Below are 26,202 nucleotides of genomic sequence, written 5' to 3'. Positions count from 1 at the left end.
TAAGCTCTGGCTTTTATTTAGAATGGAGTGCACACCAGTAGAAAGCTGAGAGTGAGGGAAGCGCGCCAAAAGTTGAATTAAATAGTCTCGCGCCAAACAGCGCACCACCCCCACACTCCCCGGGTGTGCCCCACAAGTTCCACAGGTGAGAAGTCGTCCAGCCCCATTCGCCCCGGGCATCACCCCGTTTCTCTTTCTGTGAAGTAATGGTCCATTACCGGGCGATTAGACTTCGATATTCCTCGAAAGCGCCCGGACACGCCCTTCCGAACCTCGCCCTGATCATTTCTTTGACAATGGTGTCAATGGTCGATTACTGGGCGATGAGAGCTTGTAGATCTCCGAAACCCATTACCTTCTTTGTCCGGTTTATCGCCCGCACCTCTCCAGTCATTGACACGCCTCCGCGCTTTGTCATGCGAGCCGTTGCAATGTCGCAAACATCGCAATGGCGATCATGACAATAACCTTGAAGAAAGTATGCAGGAACAGTTAAGGCAGGATAAGAGTCAACTCAGTTCTAGAAAAGGAGAAGGCAAGAGAGAGAAAGAAAGAGACAAAATACTCCCCCCTCCCCAATGTTGTTTGGGGGGGAGTGCAGAGGGAAACTCTGGCAGTCTTTTGAGATTCTGGCGTTATACCTTAAAACCAGACAGAAACATTCCTGTAATCCTTGCACTGTTTCCTAAACTGGAGAGTGTTTAAAAATGACAGAAATAGGCAAATTGTTCAAGCCCAACGGTACCACATCAGGCCTTTTGTCAGTACACATCTGAGTGAGCAGAAATCAGCTTATATATACACAAAACCTCCCTCCAGAATACATATACACACAGACGTAGCCTCCTAGACACCTAGAAGGGTGTATATAACACCCCTACTACACGAGCTGCATTGGGTACCAGTTTGCTTTCGGGTCCAATTCAAGGTGTTGGTTATCACCTTTAAAGCCCTACATGGCATGGGGCCAGGTTACCTGAGGGACCACCTCTTCCCCATTACATCAGCCCATCCCACCCGTTCATGCAGATAGGGCATGTTACAGACCCCGTCGGTGAAAGAATTCTGGCTGGCAGGGTCCAGGAAATGGGCCTTCTCTGCAGTGGCACCCACCCTCTGGAACATCCTGCCACTGGAAGTCAGGCAGGCTCCATCACTTTTGACTTTCAGGAAGTCCCTGAAGACTTGGCCCTGCCACCGTGCTTGGGATGGGGGTGGGGGAGTCATTCTTAGGGATGGCTGGCACCTTAGAGTGCTCCCCTCATATTTATCATCTTTTGTAGCCATCTGAATTTTTTTTACTTTTTAATTTTATATTGTATTGTATTATATTTCATGTTCTATTATGATTATTGTTTTAATGTTTTAATTGATTAACTTATTGTAAACTGCTCAGAGTCCCTCCTTGGGGAGAGATGGGCAGTGGTACAAATTTGAGAAATAAATAAATAAATGTGGTCACACATTTACATATACACACATATATAACCTCTCTCCTCCAACTGTATACACATGGACATCTTCACACACTTATTTACAGTTGGAGGTCTTCTTTCAGTCCTGTCTTAGTCCTTGTAACTGAAGATCCCAGCAATATACTATGGACCTTTTTCATGCAAAGCCATGTTATACTACTGAGTTTCCTATTTTTCCTTAGATTTATTTGCAAGAACCAAACTAGCCATATTTGACAAAAGAAAAACAGCCAAAGCAAAAGCACAGACAGCTGAATGAGCCCAGTCCTATGGAATATTATCATAGTGATGGGTTCTTCCCATGGTGATCTAGAATGGGCTTAATCTTCAAATAAGACACCTAACTGTAAGTGCTATGATTTGGTTGACACATCAAGTTAAGCCATTATTTCTTTGCCATGGAACACTGAATAAATGCTGTATACATCTGAAATGCAGCAGCACAGGCAGTTGTGTGCCCCTAAGGCACGTGTTATACCTCTGCTCCATGAGCTGCACTGGTTATCAGTTTGCTTCCGGGTCCAATTCAAGATGCTGTTTTTGATCTTTAAAGCCCTACATGGCATGGGGTCAGGTTATCTGAGGGACTGCCTCTTCCCAATTCTGCCCGTCCCATCAGGTCCAGCAGAAGAGGCATGCTCTGGGTCCTGTCTGCTAAGGAACTACATTTGGCGGGACCCAGGAGAAAGACCTTTTCTGCCATGGCACCCACCCTTTGGAACATCATTGCCCTTGAGGTGAGGTTAGACCCAACCCTTATGGCCTTCCAGAAAGCTCTGAAAACATGGTTTTTTTAACAGGCCTGGGGATCCCCTGGCTGCAGGGACCTCATGCACTGGTCGCATCACATATAACATTCTGATTTTAACCCTCTCATGATCTTGTTTTTATTTATGTTTATTTGATTGTATTAAGTAATATGTAATATGTTTTAATTTTTGGTTTTATTATACGCCACCCAGAGTCACTTTGTGCAAGATGGGCAGCCATATAAATTTGATTTTTTTTTAAAAAAAAGCTACTGTTAGCTTATTAAAGCCAATTGCGTCATAAGGTTGACTCACACATGTCATTAAACCATACATCATGATATATGAACTATAATGTCCTAGCCATAATGTGTTTTGGTTTAACATATTGTGTGAATCCAAGCATGATTTGATGCTTTTGGTAAAATAATGTAAACATTAATATTCTACTATCTAAACAATCATCAGTCTTATGAGTATTTTATATTCAGTGAAAGACTTTGTATTTCTAGGTGCGAAGATTACTGCAGATGCTGACTGCAGTCAGGAAATCAGAAGACGCTTAATCCTTGGGAGAAGAGCAATGACCAATCTCGATAAAATAGTTAAGAGCAGAGACATCACACTGACAACAAAGATCCGCATAGTTAAAGCAATGGTGTTCCCTATAGTAACATATGGCTGTGAGAGCTGGACCATAAGGAAGGGTGAGCGAAGGAAGATCGATGCTTTTGAACTGTGGTGTTGGAGGAAAATTCTGAGAATGCCTTGGACTGCAAGAAGATCAAACCAGTCCATCCTCCAGGAAATAAAGCCAGACTGCTCACTTGAGGGAATGATATTAAAGGCAAAACTGAAATACTTTGGCCACATAATGAGAAGACAGGACACCCTGGAGAAGATGCTGATGCTAGGGAGAGTGGAGGGCAAAAGGAAGAGGGGCCGACCAAGGGCAAGGTGGATGGATGATATTCTAGAGGTGACAGACTCGTCCCTGGGGGAGCTGGGGGTGTTGACGACCGACAGGAAGCTCTGGCGTGGGCTGGTCCATGAAGTCACGAAGAGTCGGAAGCGACTAAATGAATAAACAACAACAACAATACCTTATTCATGTTTGTCTTCTAATTTGCGAAGTACATCAAGGAATTAATCTCTTCCTAAAGTTCTGCCTGACTATGAAAGAAGAATGTGTGACTATTCCACAAGGTGACCTCAAGCTGGTGGTGGCACTGTACCTCTTCCACTTACATACAGTAGCCAAGACATCCTGTGCCTTCAAATCATACTCCTCTGAAGTGAAGGTCCTACATCATCAACCTACTATTCATACCAGAATCCTGCAAGCATTAAGGACATTTATGGAACAAACAACAGCACCTGAGTTTCCAGGAAAAGTGAAAATTGTTTCTGGTAACAATGACTTTAAAATTACAGGAAAACTGGTGCCATTTAATATTTTGCTGTAATGGTTGATCTGTGCTACTGTCAAAAAAAACCATGGTTCAACCTATAATGATGTGGAGCCTTGTAATGAAAATGATATAACTACAAATCCTTATTAACAATCACTGCAACACTAAAATGTGTTTCCGTAGCAACAGGGGAAAATTATACAACATACAGCTTTGCCATAGCAAATAAATTATTCTATGAAATGTTCCTTTTTCAGAAATCATTTGGCTTTCTGCTGCATTGATGCTAAAAAGTCTGGCAAGTGCTGCTTCAGATGCTTGTGCCATACCTCTCAAGAAAGATGCTGAATTCCATCATCATTTGCAATTCAAATATCTCAGACCTGCCTTTCTAAAACACATGTAGAAAACCACAAGGTGCAACTAGCTGAAGGCTGAATTGGCCAAATTAAAATAAGTGGTTTGTTCTAACTCCAAATTGTCAGTTATTTTGCTCAAAATACGAGATAAAGCTATGGACTCACCTTTGAACTATTTGATTTATTTTTTCTTTATGTGTTTCCTGTCATTTAAAAAAATGGCTTCTGAGCCTTAAGTAACAACATTTGCTTTTCACATGTGAAAAAGATATTAACAGATTTGAATATGTAGCCCATTCAGTTCCAAAGGCCCTTAACTAATAACAGTGTAACCACAAAGTAAGTATTATCCAATGAAAGAGAAAATACAGTAATGTTACCAACATTACACATGTTATTTCAGTTCCTTGTGGTAGCATTTATATATTATATCATCATATCAAGTATTATGAAATCATAATCCAACTACAGGAAAACAACCAGTTTACCCAAAGAGAAAATAATAGAATGAAAAAGTATACAATAAAAAGTCAGCAGTAAACAAACAGGAAGTTCTTTGCCAGAAGTCCTTTGAAACTGACAATCTCAGAGGCCCCTAAGGTGGGATGAGGGGAGAACAACTGCCAACAGGCCATTCATTCCATAGGATGATTACAGTTTCAGGAGAGGTTAAATGCTGCAGTAACCCAAGTGCCTATTTTGTCCTTCACCCTCCAAAGGACTTGCTGACATTTGTGCTTCAGAAAGATACGCACTTAAGTCAGTAGGCAGTAGGCAGGCAGGCAGGCAGGCAGGCAGGCAGGGTGAATACATTGGTCCTTAGGAGCACTTCAAAGTGTAGTGCTAGCCTCCAACAACCAGCCATCTTTGTTCGCCCAAATACTTTTTGGCATAAAGTGGACCATAAGCATTCTTTGGAAGTTAGAATGCTACCAATGGTTTAATAAGGAAGGAATCCTACTGTCATTGCCTGATTTTAGAAAGGAGGTTTCAGTTTGACCATAGGGAAATGGATAAAGGACTCAAGTTATAGGGTAAGGAAACAAGGGACTTTGTTGGGATACTGCAAGAAACAAGGAGTGCATAGTGACTGGGGTTGAGTGGGGAGGTCTATACAAAGGAAAAGAAAAGCATGAAAGGGAAGGAGATGATTTGTGAGAGTGTAAGATGGAGGAGGTAGGGTTGGAGTTAGAGTTCTAAAATAAAAACAGAAACAAGTAAATGGGATGAGTAGAAGTAGGTATGGATAGTAAATGGTTGGGGGATGATCTTCAATCAGATAATTGTGCCCTTAAAGAGAGACTACATTCCGAGGTTCAGAACTACCTTTGCCTTATATTCAGATTTTGGGGCAAGTTATTTTTTAGCATCAGCCTTGTCTATTGTGGCAGCCATGTTGGGATAGCTCCCACAGCAGTTGATTAACATTCCTGTTTGTTTGTTTGTTTGTTAACTGATATATCTTTCATTTTATTTTATTTTTTACTTTATTTTTATTTTTAATTTAAATTGTGGCTTTATTGGTTTTTATGTATTTTACTTTTATGTATTTTGTTTTATTAAGTACGCTGCCCAGAGCCACTGTGTGAGATGGGCAGCTATACAAATGTGACAGACAGACAGACAGACAGACAGACAGATTTCAGTCTCAATATATTATACACAGCATTCCCTCCTTCTATTTTTCCATATAACAACAATCCTGTCTGGTAGGGTTGGTCTGAGAGTCAGCAACTGGCCCAGAGTTATCTAGTGAGCAACTACTTCTGCAGTTACATTTAGCCTTACCAATTTCAAAATATTTGTCTTCAAATATTCTGAACTGCTGGACAAATATATTGTTTGAGTGTTTGAAACAATTTGGAGTAGGAGGCACTATTCTGGGGGATCCCTCAATTATTTATCTGGATATTACCAGAAAGTGGTTGTGGGAGACTACTGCTTGGCCCCTTGGGTATTATTTTAGGGCTCCATCTTCACTTCCAGGTTATGTATGTTCTATATGAAAGTAATGTGAAGTATCATACGTGGTCTGATCTGAGTATGTTGATCTGAGTATACTAGTGACACTCAGATACATTTCCCTTTTTGTATGGTTCAAACATCTGAAGAACTTCTGCATGCAAAAGTCTAGACATGAGATAACAAATTGAAGCTGGACAAAATAAAAGTTGATAGTGACCACAGATATGTATTTTCTACATGGGGTTGTACTCCCCTTAAGATCACAGGCTAGGAATATGTTTGACACTGATCCTGAACAGTTACAGTATATAATAATGTGGCAAGGGGGAAGTTTTTATCAGTTTTGGTTGATAAATCAGTTGTGCTCCTTGAATCATGAATCTGATGTTGGTAATTCATGCACAGTAATTTCAGGGCTAGGTTATGCCAATATACTCATCTTGATGCAACCACTGAAAGTGGATTGGGAAGAGAAGCTGCCCCAGAATGTGGCAGTGTACATCATGGCAATACAACATCACCCCAGTAGTGAAACAGTAGCACTAGTTATTTGTTGTTTCTCAAACCCAACTTAGCCTGCTTACTGTAATGTTCAGAGCATCAGACAGCTAAGGCACAAGTTAGCTGCATGACTGCCAACTCCCATGTAGTCTGCCCTGTGACCTCAAGTCATCAGCATAGGTCCCGTTATGGAACATTTAACAACAATTAGTTCTACTTCTTTCAGTGGCAAGTCCTTTGTTAGCAAACGAAGTGTCACCTAAGGAAGTCCCATATCTTACTCCAGTTTAGGAAACATTTTCAGTCACACCTTTTAGAGTTTATATCTTTTATGGATTTAATCACTGCATTATCTGACTATATTCTTCTAAGCAATCCAGTGGCATTGGGACTGGGGCGGACAGGTATAAACAAACAAGCAAATAATTCTTCCCATCATTCAAAATAAAGTCAGTTCCAATTTAACATAGTACTTGTCATGAGTACTGATGGCGAGCAGGAAGGGGCCTCTACCCAGGGGGGGAAACACATGCGTAGTACTGAGGAATTAAGCAGCCATTCAAAGAGACACACATCAGACCCACCTTAACTTTTGGGGTTGATCTGTCTGGGTTTTTCCCACGCTTCTTCAGTTTGTTAGGATTTTCTGTCTTATGTAGCAGCAATAAACACTAGAGACCTATTCCTTGTCTCAGCGTGATTCCTGACTGTTAGGACAGTACTGAACAGAAAGAGTCATTTATAATAGAATGCATCTCTACTTTCTTTTGGCATATATTTTTGGTTATCTGATGATCACCGTTTTTCATTCAAACACTAACAACATCAAGGTTATATCAAGAGATAACTTCCACCTATAAGTTGCATTAATGTTTATATAATCTCTGATTCTTTTACATGCTTACAATATCCAGAATTGATGCATTATACTGATGCTTCTTTTTAATAATATTTTTCAAGACAAGATAAGAAAAAAAATCTACTGTACTTTAAGAAAAACTGAAATAGGTTCAGAGAAGTCAGCAAGAATGATTGGGAACTATGAATTATCAGGGAATGAAAGAGACTGAAGGAATATTTCATTTTGAGAAGACTGAGGAGTGGGGGGAGATAATCAGCACTCTTAAAATATGCAAAAGAGTATGTGACATAGAAGAATACATAACGTCCTGTTCAGACTATGAGACAGCCAGGCAGAATTACTATTAAATTCTTTATTTACAATAACTTTACAACAGCAAAAAGTCCTTGTAATAGATTAGGCAACACAATTCAATCAAAACCCAGCAGTAAAGGATGACCAGGCAAGGCTGCAGGATCAGATTGTGGCAAAACAGCAAGGCAGAACTCAGCTAATTCTCTTGTTGAAGCTGTACGATTCGGTGAAGCTAGAGCATGTGGCAAGGAGGAGGCTTGAGGCAAGAGTCTGCAAATGGGCACACAGGTTGGACTAGGCTGGAGCACAGAGGCTAGGCAAGGCTGGACTGAAGCGTCAAGGCAAGGCTTGGATCTGGAGACAAGGCTGGACTTGGCTGGAGCATCAAGGCAAGGCTCAGATCTGGAGACAAGGCTGGACTTGGCTGGAGCATCAAGGCAAGGCTCAGATCGGGAGACAAGGCTGGACTTGGCAGAAACATCACGATGAGGCTTGAAGCTGGAGGCAAGACTGAATTGTGCTGGAGCAACGAGACAAGGCTTGGATCTGGATGCAAGGCTGTGCTCGGCAGGGACGGCAAGGAGGGGCTCGACTGGAGCAGCGTGTGCAGGAAGCAGGTCTGTGACAACAGAAGGGGCTGGCTCTGGTTCCATGCTGGCTACAGGTAAGGCTTCCAACTGGTGCAAGGACTCTTCCGCAGATGCTGTGAGCTCGAAGGATCAGTTTGCTCCGGCAGCTTGCTCTTGGCATGCCTGCCTTTTAAAACGATCCTTTCCATGCCTTTTCTCACCTGCAGCCAATCAAGCTGGCTTTTGATTCATGCGCTTCTCTGCTCTTCTTTCTCAAGCGCTGATTGGAGGGTTCAAACCTCCCTCCGAAGTTTGTCCAATCAGCGTCTCTGGTTTCTCCTGCTCTTCTGGTTTTTATTTCTCCAAATCCTTCCTGATAAGTTTCGTTTTCCCTTCTGACTCAAGATAAATTTCCTTTCCAGAATCAAAAGCAGGCTCAAACCTCACACATAAGACCTGTTCTGTATTATCCCAGATGGCTAAATAATGATTTTAAATTACCCAAAAGAAGGTTCCAATTGAAGGTCAGGAAAAATCTCTTCAGTATGAAAGCATTTGACAGTGGAACTCACTACCCAGAGAGGTGGTGGGATTCTCTTCACAGAATGCATTCAAACAGACACTCAGCAGTCATCTGTCGGAGATGCTTTAATCTGAAATCGTACCCTGAGCAGGGATTTGGATTTGATGGAATAAATGGCTCCTTCCAACAGCATCCAACAGAGAAGCATATGGTAAGACAGACTTGCAGGATAGCCAGCAAGCTCATGGACAGGACCAATAGAAAAGAATACATCAGAAACATCTCACAACCAACCAACAAATTACTACAACCACGTGGCATCACTGCAGCACACAAACCAACCAAAGCCTTCCAAAACACGTTAAGTAACCCAGAAGACCCAGTAGCCCAAGGAGAAAAAACAGGAGTCATCTACAATGTACAGTGGAGTGTAACAGCCACTATGTAGGACAGACAGGCAGAAGACTAGCAGAGCACATCCATAAACACCAACTAGCAGTCAGAAGACACAATGAAAACTTCTTAAGTTCACAACACATGGACAGACTCAACCATAGTTTTAACTGGGAAACTAGGCATCCTAGACCAAGCCAAATCCAAAAATGCTAGGGAATTCCTGGAAGCTTGGCACTCAGACACATAGCCATCAACAGAGACAATAGAAAAGCTAAGAAGGAAACAAAAAGTCCAGAACACATCCTCTCCAGTAGCCTACACCCAGATAAGCAGGGATTAACACCAGAAAATAATCAAGCAGAAAACAAAACCCTAATCAAGGAACTACCAAGGAGAAAACCACACCCCCACCAACACTGGCAAGGCAAGCCACTGTATGCAAACAGGGAACAAAACTCCACGCTCACTAGCACTGATGATGTTACCTAGTTGGGTAATAAAATGTCTGCAAGCAAACAACCAAGCTCAGAGAGCACCAAGGATTCCACAGTCATGAACAGGAGTCATACAACATACTGAGTACACATCATAGTTTCCAAATTATCATGGCTGGGATCACCCAACATATTAGGCTGAAACTCCAGCAACTCCAGAGACTGTTTGAAGCTGGATTATTAAAACCCCACCGCAGGCTCAATTGCACAAATATTCCACTTGTGAGGAGGCCTTTATAAGTTAAGGACTACTGAGGAATAAATTTCATTTATTTATTTATTTTTCATATTTCTTTGCCGCCCATCTCGTAACGGCAACTCTGGATGGTTTACAACTATTAAAAATAAAGAATTAGCATATTATTAGAATAAAACTATACACACACAGTATAAATACATATACCTGTACATATATAAGTACAAAAAATGTAAGATATAAAATTCAAAAACTAAATAATTTAGTTTTCAGCTTCTTATATTAATACTTATGTCTCCAAGAGCAAAATGCTTAATTTTCTAGTCCAAAGGGATCTACTGTTCCCCTGAAGAGTAACCCTCCAGGAGGAACATACAGTTATTGACCTGATCAATAACTGACCTGATCGATAACTTATAGACCTGATCAGATGTTTAGTTGAATGTGTTAAGGCTTAAAATTAGGTAGATGACAGTGTAGTGAAGAAAGGAATAAATCTACCAAATAAGCACACTGCATTACATTATAATCACATACAGTGTGGCTATAAGAATCCTAAATCCCATTAAGTAGCTTGCACCTTGACACTGTCATTCTGAAACTATTCCATCCAGAGCACAATACTTCAAGCAAAAATTAACCAGTGCTGAGCAGAGTAAAGTTAGAATAATCCGGTTCTTGGAAACAATGTCCTGTTTCCACAAACCTAAAAAAAAAAAGCATCATCAATGCCATTGCAATGCATGCAATATTCATGTCATAACTCAGATTCTTCTCCTGTTTTCCATTTTTAGCCCGCATTGCCTATTACTGTCTCTTACTGCCAGGCCCATAACTCAAGATACAGTTTAGAAAGGCTTACTATGGTACATCAGAAGGCTTGTACATGACTATCGACAGTACTTACAAGACATAATTCTAAACAAACTAAGTAGAAAGTCAAGCAGCTTATTTACATAGAGACTAAATAAGGCTGGTTACTTGCCTGAAGGACGTGCAACACATCAGCAAATCAAACAGCAAACAGAACAGTATTATACTTCCCTACTTCTTATTTTAGATCACACACAGTGGAATATCAGTTATTCAGGATAGGAAGCGTCCTAATTGACCAGCACTATATAAAATATTCACTATCATGTAATGCATTCCTCTTCAGGAAAATGTAGCCATATTTTCAAATCTGAATTACCCCAAAGAGGAAGAAAAACAGCAGTAAAAAAGTTGGGAAGTTATTTTTAACATTAAAAAATATGAATGCATCAGAAAATAAATCAGCATCTACTAAGTAACTACAGTGTAAATACAGTGAAAGAAAGATCATGTTTTCTTCCAAAACTGGCCAGCAGACCTTGAGTACAGATGTCTATGAGGAAACAATAGTCTTTGAAAAGCATACACAGCTCGCCTATCTTGCTCCCTGTAATTATGAGAGGACACAAACAAAAGCACACTAGGAACAGAACAGTAACACATAACTGCATCTCATCAGGGAGGAAACATAATTGCTCTAGGTCAGTTCAAGGGGAAAGGCATGAGGGAGGAAGCCACGACAATGCCCTTGTTTTGCAAAGCTCAGAATACTTAAATGTGATTTTCCCTTGGAACCTTGAGCAATAAAAACATGAGACAAAAAAAATTAAGAGAAATATATTATTAGAAGGGCATTCAGATTCACAATAGAAAAACAGCCAAAAGTGGCACACAATTTCTCTTAATGGGTGATGACAACAGAGAAATGGGGATTCTTTCATTTCGTTCTCTTTTAACTAGAGAAAAATGGTGTTATCAAGCTGTTATCTCTCAGTAAAGAAAAAGCACAAAATCAAATGGAAAAACATTGGATCCAGACTCAGATTTTAAGTACTTAACCTGAGGAATTTGGGTTAAAAGCTATTAAGATATTCCAACCCTATTTACAGATGATGGCAAATTGGTTTCCAAAGAAGAAAAGTTGAAAGTCTGCTCTGAAGATCTTGACAGAGTGGTACTAGTATACTACTTACGTTTTTCCAATCCTAATTCCATTAGCATTCATACTCTAAATAATTGGGATTCTATATAATATAAATGAGAGTTGTTTGCATGAGATGAAGTGGTGAAGAAATATCATAAATAAATAAAATAAATAAATAAAATCCCTTTCTTCCATACACCTCTGCCCACACACTGGGATCTGCTTCAGTGGCTTTTTTTTTCCTTTTATCAGATAGCTTTTTTAGGCTATCTGGCTTGCCATGGTCTGTTCACTAGGTAGTCCTCATTTAGCGACCACAATTGGACCTGCAGCTCTGTCATTAAGCAAAGTGGTCCCTAAGTGGGAAATTACGTGACTGAGCTTTCTTTTTCCTCACTCCCCTGCCCTTTTGAATGCTCACCCAGGCACTGGGATAATTAGCAAGAAGGGAAATAATGTTTGTATTTAGATTCATTGGAGAGGAAAGGATTATAAGAGAGTAAGCAGGCACTCAATGGGGTATACACATTGAAAGGAATGCAGTGGCACTGGTGTGAGAGCACTACTCAAACAGCCCAATGTATTCCCCATTAAGAGAAACGGCCAGAGAAAGAACCTTAGGAAGGACCCTCCTTACCTACTCAGGCAGTAAATAGGGAGGGCGGGAGGTTTGCACCTTCAGACTTGCTAGATTCTGTTAATGTAGCCTTACAATAAAGTAGAATTAGCTCATCTAGTCGTGTTTCCTGTCTGGTTTACCTGGGAGGGCTGACATCAATCTAGCAAGTCTCAAGGTACAAATCTCCCACCTTCCCTATTTTCTGCCTGAGTAGTTAGGGTGGGTCCTTCCTAAGTTTCTTTCTCAAGCCATTACTCTGTTGCAGGCTCCTTTCTCTTTTATCTGATTGTTCCCTGGGTGGCATCTCTTCTGCCCTTCTTGCAAGGTCACCCCCACATTCCATCACAGCCTGGGATGGCAGGCGCAGACCGCGTGCAAGTCACAGAAGGCCAGGGAGAGCTTGGGAGGGCCAGCGCAGGGCGCACACAAGTAAGGAAAGGCCCTGGGAGGGCCAGCACAAGCTGCATGTGAGTCAGGGGAGGCACTGGGAGGGCCAGTGAAGCCGGAGCAACTTACCTGAGTGACTTGCGATCTTCCCTGCTGGCATCCCCATTGACTTTTCTTGTGGGAAGCCGGCAGGGAAGGTCACAAATGGCGATCAAGTGACCATGGCTCCCTGTGACATCATAATCATGAGCTGGGCACCCAAGTGCCTGGATCGTGATCACATGACCACAGGGGTGCTGCAATGGCTGAACTTCGAGGAGCGGTCATACGTCCATTGCTTCAGTACCACCGTAATTTTGAACAGTCGCTGAATGAATGGACATAAGCCAAGGATTACCTGTACATTTATTTAGAAACAAGGTTCTATATTACTAACATTAAAGAATCAAAATTCAGTGTTTTTAGTTAATGCTTTGGAGAAAGAGTTAGAAAACTAAAGCTTTAATTACATTAAATGTTAATTCAGGTCAAGATCTCCAGTGAGATCCAGGACTTTAAAAAAGAGAGAGAGAAATTAATTCCATATTAAGATATATGAAGCAGTGACATATAGTTTAGCAAAATCATGTGCGTTCATGTCTGCAAACACAATCCCCGAGGATGTGAAGTTGCTGATGTGAAAAGAACATGTATGGTTCACTGAGTGATAGACTTTTTTGATTATTTTGGATTCAGAACTTGGGCAGTAACCCCCAGTTACTACAAACACTCTGCAAAATATTACAGTTGACATATAAAACCCCCAAAGGTCTTGGGACCAACATATCTTGGCAACAATCTCTTGCATGAAATTAAATTATGTTCTCTTCAAATCAGCTGGGAGATTCTCTTAATTGTATATTTCATACATGAAAGTAGACAATTTGAGCATTCAAAGAGTGATTAAAGAGTTTCTGTTCTCAAACTCTACTGCTTCCCTGCCACAAAAGATCCACTAAAAATGATCCCAGTATCTTTTAGGAAAGCCATAAACACTTATTTAAATACATATTTCCCAATATGGGAGTCTGGCATTGTTTACTTCATAACTATTTTATTTTATTGAAAATAAATAAATATCAGATGGTTAACACTGATGGTTATTTTCAATTCTGAGTGTGACTAAATAGATTAGAAATCAAATGAAATATGGACACTGATTGATTTTATTTTGAACAAAAATTAAACATTTGATCAGGGCGGTAACCAGAAAAAAATTCCCCACCCCCCAAATTAAGAAATAAGTTCAATAACAATGGACTCCAGCACTTTGGCTAATATTAAATCACCTTCAACTGACAATTAATCATATGCAGGAGGAGGAAGAAACAGTTGGAGTTTCTGATCTCCTGCTGAATATCAAGCAACTCTGCCAACCAAGAGGAGTCCAAGGACAAAGGATTAGCAGCAGACCCGATTAGGTACCACATTACTGTATGTTTGGGTAGAAGTTTTGATGAACATAGAATCATAGAGTTGGAAGTAATAATTCAAACTTTTGTTCCATAAAGTAACTGTTAAATCATTTACAACAGGTAGCTGTCAACTCTGCTTGAATACATTAGGTGAAGAAAAGCCTACTACTGTGCTTGGAAAAGTTTTCTCTAATGTTCAGATGGAATCTGCCTTTGGTAACTTAGGACCATTATTTCATGTCCTGTCTTCTAGGATGAAATGTTGTTTGTCCTATTTCTTCCTGTAAATTAGAAACTACTTCTGTTCATACAGTCTAAAATTGCATTTGCTGTTTTTTGGGGGTTGGGTTAGCATCATCAAACTGCTGATTGACATTCAATTTGTAACCAGCTACTATTTCCAGTACAAATACAACCAGCAGAAAAGTGGATGGACTGAGTTACAGTGGTGATGAGTGCACCATTGGAAGACATGAAAGACCAGCTTATAGATAAATCGTTAGGAGAAAATCTATATTTGTGGTCGCTAGGAGTCGAAAACAACTTGATGGCACATAATCTATCCAGATCTGTTTCAACAAGTAATACTGTCAATCCAAATATCCTCTACTTATACATTTAATTCCTGTTTCCTAAATGAAGAACTTTCACATTGTCTGTTAAATTTCTTCGTTATTTTTGACTCTTTTCTAATAGCGTCAAAAATAACTATTGCCTAATTTTTCATTTTAATAACTAATTTTCTAATTTTTAATTTCATTTTTGTCTTCTAAAGTGTTAGCTATTCCATAAAAGATGCCTATCTACCAAAAACATTGAGATACTTTTTTGCAAGATGCTTTATTTTGCATTTTGATTTTTTCTTTTATCTGTTGTAAACTTAATGCAATCTTAAATATGAAAGCTGATTACCAAGAAGCTATAAGGAATTTTTAAATGAATTATTCAATTTTCTGAAAAAAAAAATCAAAAGCTAATTAATTGCTACATATCATTGCTATATACCATATTAAACCATTGGTTCTTTAAAGTAAGCTAAAATAGCTGAGACACAAATCATGCTGTGCCATAAACTATGATTTAAGAACAACAGCTGGGTTAATATAAAACACCTAGCATGATGTATGAAACCAGTCACTGACTTCTCCCACTTATATGTACAGTGACCATATTTTCTAGGAAAAAATAAAGGACAAACCTGAAAAAGGGATAATTCTGAAAGAGGTTTATAAGGATTAAAAAAACAATTATTCATGTTTATAACTTTGCTTTACAAAGGAAAATTCAAGAGCAAAACCAAGAAAAACTTTACAAAAATGCATATTCTAAAAACAATCTAAAATCAAACTGTATATGTAAATTTATTTTTTGAAAAGACAATTAAATTTCCGACTTCCGGTGGGGACATGGCAGACTGAACAGCTGTGTCCACGGGCTCCGCGGGCAGAACTGAAAATGCGGCAGTTTTGGGGGCTCAGGCAGGCTTTTCCTGAAGCCCAGAAGTGCTTCCAAAGACAAAGAAAACACTCGGGAGCATCCTATCTGTCCTCCAGAACAGCAACTTGTAGCCAGAGGATTGCAAACAGTGTTTGCACTTGTCTGGTAACAGCTGCCAGGAAACTGGGACGTCACCACTTCCAAGCTGCGCTGTAGCCTTAAAGGGACACTAAGACCAGCCACCCCATTTCTGAATCACCCAATTTATATTTTTTAAATTTATGTACCCTAAGAGAGGCTTTTCACAGCAAGGACAAACGGGCTCTCTTGGCGCTTATTGTTATTTTGGGGGTTAAATTTTTTTTTTTTAAAGTTCTGGCATATTTCCCATCCAAATATTAAGGAGGATTTGTAAGTAAATAATTGTCTCCCCGTTATTATTTTTGCACTGGATTTGAAGAAATTACTATTTTCCTACATGTTGAATCAGCTGATTTGAACTTTCAGATTCCTGTTCACTTTCCCTTGAGAACAGTCTGTTCACTCTCACTTCATGTAAACAACTTTCGAACGTCCTCATATCTTCGACTTTCACTGATTAAGCTCCTAGGGGGCGCCATAATCTACTTCGTGAGACATGGAGGATTTTAAACAGACTTTCTCTGACTTACAACAAGATTTAAACAGATTCTTTCTGATTCCTACCAAGTTTTTGTGCAAGGCATTCAGGACATTGTGGAAGATACAAACTTTAAAATGTCTCCTCTGGTTGGGGATGCCGTGGATGAAATGGAGGAATTTAACAGCGTCAGGGATGTCTCTTTGACTTCTGCTGAGATGCTGGAGGAAGACTGGATAGTGGAGTTGAAGAAATTAATGGGACAGATCGAGTTGCAAGCCATAAGTGAAATGGATCTTTTGATCAATGGAATCAAAAGCCCTGGAAAAGGAGGGGTTAATATGTATGGGAGTTCTCTTGAAAAGAAGTCAGGGATTTTGAGGGGGACATTCAGCTGTCTGATTTCTTTAAGAAAAAAGCTCTGTGCCTAATGTGGAGATATGTAAATGCTGTGGTTTATTTTGAAGTGGGATAAGGATTGCTTTAAGGGTTTCGCTGACTTCATTTACCTTTAACAATCTGAATTAAGATTATCAAGATATAATAACAAAAAAATAAAGAATGACCATTGGTTTTGGGTCTGACATGATTAAGATTGTTAAAATTGCTGGAGTCATAAAACATAAAATGTTCCTCCTTGTCTTAACTTTTCTGAATGATAAACTAGAATAAGATAGTTCCAATCTAAATAATCCATAGAACCAAATATATGTTGGTGGTAGTAGCAATATAAAGACATACAGCATTTTTCAGGGATTTTGATTAGATAAATCATATTTTAACACCACACCCCTTTTTTAGGACATTTATGAGGTTAAAATAATAATATATCTTAACTATGATAGAACTGTGGCTAGATAATGGTTGTATAACTTGTTTGTTTACATTACATTGTGATTTGCATTGTTGTTGTTAGAGTATGCTTAGTATATACACTTACAAAATAAAACTACTATTATTAGAGTATCAGATTTTAAATTTCCTGGGCAAAGACAAGGAGGTGAAAGCTATGAAAGAACAATTTAAGGAGGTCACTGTGCATAATTAAAGAAGTAGAGTTACTCCAAGATCCATGTCTCACTACGACCTATGTCTCCTTCCCACTAGGTCCTAGGGAGTAGTGATGCTTGAGGTGCGGGAAAGTAGACATCTAGTAGTCAATAGCTAAGACAGAAATCTTTCAGGACTAAGAATCCCATAGCATCTAAGACAATCCGTAACATCTAGACATAGAGGAGACTCTCCTGTTGCAGGACTTAAGCCTGTACCTAGTAGCATCTTAGCGTTGCCAGAACTATCATTAATGTTAAGTGCTTATGATTTATCTGCATGGCTCCTAAAACCTAGGTTTTTTTGAGGACTTCACTATGTCTATGCTTTGAACCAGATGACTTGATAGGATGACTGACTTGGCTTTCATTTTGGACTGGCTCATCATCATAACTTCTTAGCTTGTAAGGCCCACCCTCATGGTAACCTTCCCTTGGAGTAGGGACCCAAAGGGAATCCTTCCTTCCAGATTTCATTGGATTGGCAGAAATCACTGGGATCAGATCTCACAGATACCAAGCCATGTATGGCTTTAAAGGTGACAGCCATGAATTGCACTCAGAAACGGGTAAGCAGTGCAGCTCTTGGAGTACAATAGTTGTATCACATAGATAAAACAAGATGAGCCCATAACAACTTGAGCTTCTGCATTCTGGATTAGCTATAACTTCTGGATAGTTGGCTTTCATTTTGGACAGACTCATCATCATAACTTCTAAGCTTGTAAGGCCCACCCTCATGGTAGGGGAAGCCCCATATATAGCCCACTGCAGTAGTCCAACCAAGAGGTGACCAAGGCATAAAATAAGGGCCTCCTAATCCAGAAATATTCATAACTGGTGTACAAAACAGAGTTGTGCAAAGATCCTCCTAGCCACAATGACTACCGAGCTGTGAGTACAGGAGGACCCCCAGATTATAAACCAGTAAGGTACATGGGAGAGCAACCCATGGCTGCCTTAAGACCCTTGTAGACCCTGAAACCCTGCATAGGTCCTCATTGTGGTAATAATCAGGTGCTGGGTTATAAAGGCATTTCCTGGGCCTATATTTTGCAATGTCAATAAGTGGCAGTAGTAAAGGTAAAGGTTTCCCTTGACGTAAAGTCCAGTCGTGTCCGACTCTAGGGGGCGGTGCTCATCTCCGTTTCTAAGCCTTGGAGCCGGCGTTGTCATAGACACTTCCGGGTCATGTGGCCAGCATGACGACTCGGAACGCCGTTACCTTCCCGCCGAAGCGGTACCTATTGATCTACTCACATTTGCATGTTTTCGAACTGCTAGGTGAGCAGGAGCTGGGACGAGCAACGGGAGCTCACCCCGCCGCGCGGTTTCGAACCGCCGACCTTCCGATCGACAGCTCAGCGGTTTAACCCGCAGCGCCACCGCGTCCCTAAGTGGCAGTAAGTATACATATAATAAAGTAGTAATAATATCTTAAGCATATTTCATTTTTGAATATACACATTTTGATTTTATTATTTTTCCATTTTTCATCTTTTTAAAAAACTTACAATATTTTCAGAGGCCCCCCAAATTTTCATAGACCCTAGGTACTGTGACTATTGTATCTAATAGATAATAAGGGCACAGGGCAACCCCTATAGAACCAAAGATGGAATATCACTGGCCTCTGTTGACTTTCAAACCCAGAGCCACTTGTGCACTTGAATTGTCATGAGTAAGGATGGCGAGCAGGGGGCTCCCATCCAGACTGTTAAGCTCATGCGTAGCACTGAGGAATTGGGCAGCCATTCAAAGAGACACAGATCGGGACCGCCTTAACCTTTGGGGTTTATATGTCTGGGTTTTTCCCACGCTTCTTCAGTTTGTTAGGATTCCTGTTATGTACAAGCAATAAAACATCAGAGACCAGTTCCTTGTCTCAGCGTGGTTCCTGGCTGTTAGGACATGAATACAGTAAAGCTTTCCATATTTTTTTGTAAAGCAAAGGAAAGGCTTTTGGATATATTTTTTTATTTATCTTGTTAAAAGCCCCTGGAAATACAGGCCTGACATTTTAGTTACCAATTTCATGTATTTTTTCTTTCCTAATATAGAGATCCACTTATTCCATTGGCCTGTTATATATCCCAGTGAATATATGCTTGAACTTTATCAGCAAACTGCAAGAAATACATTTGTTGTTTATTCGTTTAGTCGCTTCCGACTCTTCGTGACTTCATGGACCAGCCCACGACAGAGCTTCCTGTTGGTCGTCAACACCCCCAGCTCCCCCAGGGATGAGTCCGTCACCTCTAGAATATCATCCATCCACCTTGCCCTTGGTCGGCCCCTCTTCCTTTTGCCCTCCACTCTCCCTAGCATCAGCATCTTCTCCAGGGTGTCCTGTCTTCTCATTATGTGGCCAAAGTATTTCAGTTTTGCCTTTAATATCATTCCCTCAAGTGAGCAGTCTGGCTTTATTTCCTGGAGGATGGACTGGTTTGATCTTCTTGCAGTCCAAGGCACTCTCAGAATTTTCCTCCAACACCACAGTTCAAAAGCATCGATCTTCCTTCTCTCAGCCTTCCTTATGGTCCAGCTCTCGCAGCCATATGTTACTATGGGGAACACCATTGCTTTAACTATGCGGACCTTTATTGTCAGTGTGATGTCTCTGCTCTTAACTATTTTATCGAGATTGGTCATTGCTCTTCTCCCAAGGATTAAGCGTCTTCTGATTTCCTGACTGCAGTCAGCATCTGCAGTAATCTTCGCACCTAGAAATACAAAGTCTTTCACTGCTTCTACATTTTCTCCCTCTATTTGCCAGTTATCAATCAAGCTGGTTGCCATAAACTTGGTTTTTTTGAGGTTTAGCTGCAAGCCAGCTTTTGCACTTTCTCCTTTCACCTTCATCATAAGGCTCCTCAGTTCCTCTTCGCTTTCAGCCATCAAAGTGGTATCATCTGGATATCTGAGATTGTTAATGTTTCTTCCAGCAATTATAACTCCAGCCTTGGATTCCTCAAGCCCAGCACGTCGCATGATGTGTTCTGCGTACAAGTTGAATAGGTAGGGTGAGAGGATACAGCCCTGCCGTACTCCTTTCCCAATCTTAAACCAGTCCGTTGTTCCGTGGTCTGTTCTTACTGTTGCTACTTGGTCATTATACAGATTCTTCAGGAGGCATACAAGATGACTTGGTATCCCCATACCACTAAGAACTTGCCACAATTTGTTATGGTCCACACAGTCAAAGGCTTTAGAATAGTCAATAAAACAGAAATAGATGTTTTTCTGAAACTCCCTGGCTTTTTCCATTCTCCAGCGGATATTGGCAATTTGGTCCCTAGTTCCTCTGCCTTTTCTAAACCCAGCTTGTACATCTGGCAATTCTCGCTCCATGAATTGCTGAAGTCTACCTTGCAGGATCTTGAGCATTACCTTACTGGCATGTGAAATGAGTGCCACTGTTCGATAGTTTGAACATTCTTTCGTGTTTCCCTTTTTTGGTATGGGGATATAAGTTGATTTTTTCCAGTCTGATGGCCATTCTTGTGTTTTCCAAATTTGCTGGCATATAGCATGCATTACCTTGACAGCATCATCTTGCAAGATTTTGAACAGTTCAGCTGGGATGCCGTCGTCTCTTTTAGGCGTGTTGTCCAGTAGGTGCTGCAGATCCTCATAGAACTGCTCTACTTCAGCTTCTTCAGCATCTGTGGTTGGGGCGTATATTTGGATCACTGTGATGTTAGATGGCTTGCCCTGAATTCGAATTGAGATCATTCTATCGTTTTTTGGATTGTATCCAAGCACTGCTTTAGCCACTTTACTGTTAATTACGAAGGCTACTCCATTTCTTCTGTGGTCCTCTTGTCCACAGTAGTAGATCTGGTGGTCATTTGATGTGAAGTGGCCCATTCCAGTCCATTTCAGTTCACTGACGCCCCAAATGTCTATCTTTAATCTTGACATCTCGCCAATGACCACATCCAATTTGCCCTGGCTCATAGATCTTACATTCCTGATTCCAATTATGTGTTGATCCTTAGAACATCGGATTTGCCGTTCACCACCAGCCCCGTCGGCCGCTAGCCGTCCTTTCGGCTTTGAGCTAGCTGCATCATCACGTCTGGGGCTAGTTGAACTCATCCTCTGTTCCTCCCCAGTAGCATTTTGACCATCTTCCGACCTGGGGGTCTCATCTTCCGATGGTATACCAACATATCTCTGGTTGTACTGATCCATTTAGTTTCCACGGCAAGAATACTGGGGTGGGTTGCCATTACCTTCCCCAGGGATCACATTTAGTCTGACCTCTCTGTCATGACCTTCCCGTCTTGGGTGGCCCTTCACGGTTTAGCTCATGGCATCATGGAGGTGCTCAAGCTCCAGCACCATGACAAGGTAACGATCCTTTGCTGAAGAAGAAATACATTGCTCTTTATTTATTCTTTCACTTACACCTGTATTTCTTTTTTCCAGGAACAGGTGTAATATGTTCACTCTTGCAAAGATAATCCCAATAAAGGTACCTTCTTTAAAATACAGTCCTTTCATGAAAAGGAGGATATTTACACAAATCCATTTGTATACTATTACACTTGATCTTAGCCAAAAGGCTGAGAAGCAATACACCATTTGTGTACCAGTTGCACCCATTCCTAGATTCCATGATCATTCATGCCTTAGTCCTTCCCAGTTGGACTACTGCAATGGAGCTGCTTTTGAAAAGCTTCTGGAAGCTGCAGCTGGGCCAGAATGCAGCAACACTTGCCATTCTCTGTACACAATAGTATACCTATGTAACACTATTACTACACGAGTTGCATGGACTCCAGTAGGCTTCTGAGTGAAATTCAAGACACTGGTTGTCATCTTTAAAGCCCTGCATGGCAAAGGGCCAGGCTACTTGCGGGACCGGCTTTCTCTCCATCCTACCACATTTGGCAGAGTGGGCGTGCTGGGGGTCCCTTCTGTGAAACAGTGTCAACTAATGGAACTCAGGTGTGCCTTCTCCGTCATGACGCTTGTCCTATGGAACAGATTCCCTCCTGAGTTTTGGATGGTCCCAATGTTGTTTGCCTTCAATAAGGCTTTGAAGGCCTGATTTTTTCCTCAGGCACTTGGGCCAGGATGCTAGTACATGGTTTGTTTTGTGTTGTGAGTCAGTTTTGCAAGAAACCTAGATTTAAAAAAAATCTGTATTTTTAATAGGGGGGGTTGGTTTGGCTTGGCTTGGCTTTTTGTGCCCCTTCAAGTCAATTTCTGGCAACTGCCTGGACTAGTCCCTGCAGTTTTCTTGGCAGCATTTTCAGAAGTGGTTTGCCACTGCCTTCTTCCTAGGGCTGGGAGAGAGTGACTAGCCCAAGGTCACCCAGCTGGCTTCATGCCCAAGGTGGGACTAAAACTCACAGTCTCCTGGTTTGTAGCCTGGTGCCTTAAGTACTACACCAAACTGGCTCTCATTTATAGCTTTTACACTGTTACTTTATCCATGTGTTTTGTTAGCCACCCAGAGTAACTTAGTTAATGTATGCAGCCATACGCATTTGTTAAATAAATAAATGTGAGCAATCCAGGACTTTGGGATTCAACTAAAACTATCAAAATTAACGCTCCAGTCACAGGAGGCAAAATATTTCTTCTCCTGCCCATTTCTGTGATAAAATTATGACTGGAGTGCCAGTGACTTGCCTTGTCTTGATTAGTTTTGACTCCCCATGAGCAAAGTCTTTGGTGGTGCCTGGGCCACAATCTTACCATACTATCTGGACTCCTTCTGGCCTGTGCTCTCCACGTGGATAGAATGCTATGTATATATGAGATGGCAATCTCCTGAATAAAAAAGGACTAAGTACCAAACAATGTCCCAGGATTTAATAAAAAGAGTATGTACAGGTGCTGAATGTCAATTTATCTTTCTGCTTTGGTGAAAAGACCAATCCCAATTAAGACAAATCCAAACAAATTACATTAAGGCATTCCAGATATCTCAAAATACATGCAGCTGAGAAGGTAATTTATGTAGCATTTTATTTATTTCATTTATATCACATCACAGTCAATTCAACTACAGCACAAAAAGCATCAAAATCAAGCACAGCACTTCCCTAGCTGCAGATGACCCTACTCTAAATGTGTGGCAATCTCTAGAACTACTAGTTATTGAGGAATGCAGTAACTATATAATTAGTTGACCAAATGATCTACAATATGTAAATGCTCTTGATTGTAAATGTATGCAATCTAACCACGCTAAGAATAGATTTATATACAGATCTCTCAAAAGACTTTCCAGCATTCTTACTTCAACCCCAAAATGCCACAGTGTGGCTGTAGCATGTGTGTAAGAGCAGTCAGCAGTAATGTTCTTATAGTTTGAGCACAATCATAAAGCTTAAATTAAATTTCAAGATTTGTTTTCTTCTTCTATGTAAGTTTATTTTTCATTCTTACTTTTCATTCTTTGTGTAACTTTTTACAGTTTTTCAACTATGATAATCCGGGTTTGCACGTGTCTCTTGAGCCATTGCTTAACTGGCTTATTGAATAAATCATAATTAGCTAAGCTTAAATAACATAAGCTATAACCAATGATTTACAATCCACACAACGATCAGGCTTCAGAAAAAGGAAAAATAAAATGAACTACATTAAGACATATTGTGATGTGCAAAGAAATACCTACTTATTGTGTGCAACATAAGGAGTTAGTTGCCCATTATCTCTTGACCTCAACTACTGACTGAATAATATTCCCATTATATATAATGCCTTTCCTCAATTGGCATTTTTCTAATTCCACCAAAAGGGGAAATCTCCAGCCAGACATCTTGAATAGCTTCCTATTATTTAAGTTGGATAGCACTAGCTTGATTCAAGATAAAGCAATTTCACATACAGTATTCATTTATAGTTCTACTCATCAGCTTCCATAGAGAATGTTCACTAAAAGAAAAAGACTTTATATATTGCCTAGTCAGTATCCATAGTCTCCAAATGGTGTTGGGGTATACTCTGTCACATGGGCAAGTTAAAGATTATGAACAAAGACTAATGTATGGGTTCATCTAACATGATATGAAGGTGCATGCTGGCTAGACTATACACACAGTTACCTGGCTATCATTTTAATATACAGTATGATCAGTTCCCACAATGCCAGATAAATATGCACAATACCTAGTTGTAATGCAAATATTCAATTTAGGTGGCTCAGGAGATTAGGAGTGAGGGGCATGGTGCTATGGTGGCTCTCTTCCTTCCTCCAGGTCGATTCCAGTCAGTATTGATGTAGGGAGACATCCAGCCTAAGACCTCTTCTTTGTGGAGTTCCTCAGGACTTTATACTCTTTCCACTCCTGTTTAATATCTACATGAAGCCTCTGGGTAAGCTCATCTGCCCACACAGGGTGTGGTATCATCACTATGCTGATAACTCAGTTATATATATCTCCGCCCCTGCTTAACCAAGTGATGTTGAGATATTTTCTCTGTCTGGAGGCTTTAGGGGCCTGAACGACAAAGAACAGGCTTCAACTCAACCCTAGCTAGAGGGGCTCTGGATTTTAGCCCCCTCCCCCAATCCAGTGATTTCCATCTTTGCAGAGTTACAATTTATATTCCATTTGCACTCTTTCATGGATCAAGAGGCACTGCTCTCACAGTCACTCATGCCTTGGTCACCTCCAGAGTGGATTATTGCAATGTGCTCTACATGGAGCTATCCTTGAAGAGCATCCAGAAGCTTCAGCTGGTCCAGAATGCAGTGGCACAAGCAGTTAGGGACATACCTCAGAACATCCATGTTACACCCTGCTCCATAAGCTGGGTAGCTATTAAAGCCCTTCCTGGCACAGGATATTTGCAGGATTGTGTCTCTCCTACTGTTTCTATCCACTCCACAAGCTAGCATTCCAGCCACCATGGAATGTCATCTGGTGGGTCTGAGGAAGCAAGCCTTTTCTGCTGCAACATCTGCCCTCTGGAACACCATACCTCCCAAGATCCAACTGGCCCAGGCTCTGCTTGCATTTCATAAAGACTTAAAAGCATTGCTGTTTTCCCAAGCACGGAAGTTAGGAGGTTAATAGGAAAGATGGTTATTAGTGATGACTGAGGTTGTCCTTGGCTGCCATTATATGTATTAATATTATTTTCATTTTACTGAATTTTAATCCTTTATTAGCTGCCCAGAGTTGCTGCCGTCAGATGGGTGGCCATATAAATTGACATAAATAAATAGCTGCTGTGTTTAACTTCATACCATGTATTAGTTATGTCAGTTTCTGTTCACTTAGGGTGTGATGGAGTACATGGGTTCCAGGATATTATTAAAACAGGAAGATCCAGGCAGATTCCAGATTGACCTTCCTTCTCTAACCAAGCATAGTGTAGCAAAGTAGTTTGCATTGTACCGATTTTTTCCCTATAAACTAGCTTTTGTTCTCAAAAGCATTCTAAGTAAGAATGTCTTAACACATCATGGTAAGAACCTGATATTGGTTCCTAGACTTTATGCACCATTCTATGCTACTAATTACTAGGATTGTTTTTATTTACCAACCTGGGTTTAAGGAAAGGACTTACAATATTAATTGACAATTTATCATCCCTCATAGTTTGCACAGCTGACAGTGACCTTGGGTTGGACAGTGATCAGACCATTAAATCTGTTCTTCTATCTTCTGTCCCATGATCATCTACTAGAAGAGTGTCATATGGTACTTTTCCTCTTCAGCACTCCTTTCCCCCAGACTGTGCTCTCAAATGTATCTTCTTCCAGTCTTGCCAGTTTCCTCTATCTATCTATCTATCTATCTATCTATCTATCTATCTATCTATCTATCTATCTATCTATCAAATTTATATGGCCGCCCAACTCACACATGGTAACCCCAGGCAGCTTACAGAATTACACTCATCATGAGTGT

General features: G+C 40.5%; 1 protein-coding gene and 1 pseudogene across 2 annotated transcripts in view; both read right to left on the bottom strand.

The window, feature by feature from the left end:
- The window catches only part of MSRA (methionine sulfoxide reductase A), a 242,753-nt gene that overhangs the window by 192,777 nt on the left and 23,774 nt on the right, over positions 1 to 26,202 (bottom strand). The window contains exon 2 of one of the 2 annotated variants that reach the window (XM_063300883.1): positions 10,333 to 10,501. The exons of the other annotated variant lie outside the window; for it this stretch is intronic. The gene's annotated coding sequence lies outside the window, so the exon portion shown is untranslated. The remainder of the gene's footprint in view (positions 1 to 10,332; positions 10,502 to 26,202) is intronic. 2 annotated transcript variants of the gene reach the window in all.
- Positions 21,779 to 21,900, bottom strand: LOC134488752 (U2 spliceosomal RNA; annotated as a pseudogene).

Source organism: Candoia aspera, chromosome 1, assembly GCF_035149785.1.
Source record: "Candoia aspera isolate rCanAsp1 chromosome 1, rCanAsp1.hap2, whole genome shotgun sequence".
Taxonomy (NCBI): Eukaryota; Metazoa; Chordata; class Lepidosauria; order Squamata; family Boidae; genus Candoia; species Candoia aspera.
The sequence above is the reverse complement of the archived record's forward strand: the minus strand, read 5'-3'. Positions and strand labels throughout refer to the sequence as shown.